This window comes from Oratosquilla oratoria, chromosome 20 (assembly GCF_046742065.1).
Source record: "Oratosquilla oratoria isolate Oo_2021 chromosome 20, ASM4674206v1, whole genome shotgun sequence".
Taxonomy (NCBI): Eukaryota; Metazoa; Arthropoda; class Malacostraca; order Stomatopoda; family Squillidae; genus Oratosquilla; species Oratosquilla oratoria.
Window position 1 is genome coordinate 33643120 of NC_134796.1, and position 3505 is coordinate 33646624.

General features: G+C 42.5%; 1 non-coding gene across 1 annotated transcript; it reads right to left on the minus strand.

The window, feature by feature from the left end:
- Window positions 1–2988: 2988 nt before the first annotated feature.
- On the minus strand, window positions 2989–3061 carry TRNAV-CAC (transfer RNA valine (anticodon CAC)). The gene has a single exon. It is a non-coding gene; the product is annotated as a tRNA-Val (tRNA).
- Between the last annotated feature and the right edge of the window lie 444 nt (window positions 3062–3505).

Consider the following 3505-nt stretch of genomic DNA (forward strand, 5'->3'; position numbering starts at 1 on the left):
TATATACACTATATATATATATATATATATATACATATATATATATACACTATATATATATATATATATATATATATATATATATATATATAAGCTGAATAAAGTCAGCTAGCGTCTAAGGGGACGTCATCCGCCTTAACTGGGTTAAGCCGCCCCTAGTCTGACCTTCCCCTCCTCCCTCTTCCCTCCTCCCTCCTCCCTCCTCCCTCCTCCCTCCTCCCTCCTCCCTCCTCCCCTTCTTCCCCCCTCGGGCCTTCCATCCGTCTTCCAGCTTTCCCCTCCTCCCTCCTTCCCGCTCCCCCTCCTTATTCACGCTTCCATTCCCTCTCTTTCTCATTCCTTTTCCTTCCCCTTCCCTCTCCCTCTCCTTCCCTCTCCTTCCCTTTCCCTCTCCTTCCTCTGCCCTCTCCTTCCCCTTCCCTCTCCTTCCCCTTCCCTATCCTTCCCCTTCCTTTTCCTTCCCCTTCCCTCTCCTTCTCCTTCCCTCTCCTTCCCCTGCCCTCTCCTTCTCCTTCCCTCTCTTTCCCCTGTCCTCTCCTTTCCCCTGCCTTCCTTTATCCTCTCTCTCAAATTTCATCTTCTCCCTCCTGTTGTCATCTTCCCTGTATTTTCTTTCTCTTATCATTCCCCTTCCTCCTCCCCTCCTCCTCCCCTCCTCCTCCCCTCCTCCTCCCCTCCTCCTCCCCTTCTCCTTCCCTCCTCGTTATTTTTGTTCTAGCTTCCATCATTCTCAGACCTTTCTTTCCTTCCCTCCTCTCTCTCCCTCTCTCCCTCCTCTCCCTCCTCCCTTATTTACTTCTTCCTCCTCCTCACGTCACCCTCTTCTCCCCCTTCCCCCCTAAAATTGTACTCACTTTTTCTCCCTATATTTGATCTGCCTTTTATTTGTTTTCTCATTTTCGCTTCTCTTTTCGTCTCTTTATCATACACTCTTCCCCACTCTCCCTCGGTCCTCTCTTCCTCACTCTACCCTTTATTTTTTTTCTCTTTTTCGCTTCTCTTTTCGTCTCTTTATCATACACTCTTCCCCACTCTCCCTCGGTCCTCTCTTCCTCACTCCCTCACTCCCAATGATCAATCTTCAATCCTCATTCAACCCTCTCGATAGATAGATAGATAGATAGATGGAAAGATAGATTGTGTGGTCGGTAGATAGATATAGAAAAACTATTGGGAACTCCTGACGAACATTCTGGAATACGGGTGAGTGGTGGTGGGAGGCGGGCGGAGGAGGAGGAAGAAGAAGAGGAGGCGAAGGAGGAGGAGGTTAGGAGGATGGTAACCACACCCGCTGTCTCCCACTTTAGGGATTATCACACTGAGGTATTTTACCTCCCACATCTTACCTCCAACCTCCATTTGAATAACTAAATTATGACTTTGCTTACAGAAATCTAGATTTCTCTAAGATCATTTCAACAGTATGTCTAACATTCGTATAGGTTTACAATCTCTTAGATCATCATTCAGTTTTGCTATGTACGACGGAAAGATAATTTGATATTTGGAAATTTGAAAATTCAAATATTGTAACCGAAATTGGTTTCACTCAAACGAACTTAACGGTCGACGCTGGTGAAGCCCGTGGAATCCCAGTGTGATAATCCTTTTAACAGGCCATAGAGTGTTGTAACAAGGGTATATGTTTGGACTTGGTTGTACTCGTGAGGCCCCGTTTCCTACGTGTGGTTAGGCGAAATTATCAAGGTGAATGAAGGACCACGTGGTCAGGGGGTTAATCCTCTCGTTTAGGATTTTTTTTTTTTTTTTTTTTACCTAAAGGGGTTATCACACTGGGCTATTTTTCCTCCGACCTCCGATTAATCGGCGGTACCGCCGACCTCCAGAACTTTTTTCGCCGTAAAATCACTATGGCAAACTATTTTTTTCCAACAAAAATACGTAGAATATTATTTGATATTATGCTGGAGGAAAATTATTTTCATCCAGCATATCAGATTCCTTCCCGAAATCTACGGTTTGCGAGTCTGATCCAACAATCGGAGGAAAAATAGCCCTGTGTGATAACGCGTTAATGTGAATAAAATCGGTGGGCGGTAGGTTCGAGTCGGTACGACTTTTCGTCGTCCCATCTTGGGTCTCGGCGATGAATTGTCCCTAGGATAGAAGCGCTGGAGGACGATTGGGAAGGAAATGCGATACAATAGTAGAATGTACAACGATGAGAAAGACGTTATCGTAGTTTGAAGGAAAGAAAAACAAAGAAAGTAGTGCTCTAGTAGAAGAAAAGAAAAAGGGGAAAGGAAAGGAAAGGAGAAGAAAAAATTAAAAGAAAGAAAAATTAAAAGAAAATAGAAATAAAAAAGAGGAAGCAAAAAAGAAAGGAAAGAAAAAATGGAAAGGAAAGAAGGAGAAAGAAAATGAAAAGGAAAGTTAAGAAAAGAAATTAAAATTCAAAAAGAAAAAAGGTGGATAAAAAAGAGTGGGGAGAAATAGGGAAGGAAAAGAAAAAGAAGAAAAAAGAAGAGAAAGAAGAAAGGAAAGGGGAAGAAAAGAGGGAAGGAAGAGAAAAAGAAGAGAAAAAAGAGGGAAGGAAGAGAAAAAGAAGAGAGAAAAGAGAAAGAAGAAAGGAAAGGGGAAGGAAGAGAAAAAGAAGAGAGAAAAGAGAAAGAAGAAAGGAAAGGGGAAGAAAAGAAAAGAGGGAAGGAAGAGAAAAAAGAGGGAAGGAAGAGAAAAAGAATAGAGAAAAGAGAAAGAAGAAAGGAAAGGGGAAGGAAGAGAAAAAGATAAAAAAAGAGGGAAGGAAGAGAAAAAGAAGAGAGAAAAGAGAAAGAAGAAAGGTAAGGGGAAGAAAAGAGTGAAGAGAAAAAAAGAGAAAGGGGAAGAAAAGAGGGAAGGAAGAGAAAAGAGAAAAGAAAGGGGAAGAAAAGAGGGAAGGAAGAGAGAAAAGAGTAAGAAGAAAGGAAAGGGGAAGAAAAAAAACGCAAGAAAGTAGAAAGAAAACTGAAAAAGAAAAAACTTAAAAATTGTTTCCGCCCGGGATCGAACCGGGGACCTTGCGCGTGTGAAGCGCACGTGATAACCACTACACTACGGAAACGGTTGTGAGGAGAGAGATCTTATTCTATCAAATTCATACCTCCGGCCGAAGCCGTCCCCTTTCCATTGTGTTCTGGGGCATCCAGAGGCAAGTAATAGTTACCAATAGCCATTGGGATTCGATCCCCGGCACCCATCGTTACAGGAATCGTTACCAGTTCGCCAAATCGTGTTTTACCAAATTTCCATGTCATTAAATTGTGTTTTGCCAAATTTCCATATCACCAAATCGTGTTATGCCATAGGATCATTTCGCCAAACATCCGCCAATCTGACATAAACTAACGTAACCGAACGAGACCCCTAGACAATTTGGCGAAATGCTATTTTTGGCGAAATGGGAAGTCACTGGTTGCGAGATCGAAGTCCACCAGCGCAGTGCAGTGACGCGTTGATTTTTTGTTTTATCTATTAATGTATTTCTTTGTTTTTTATTTATTCTATT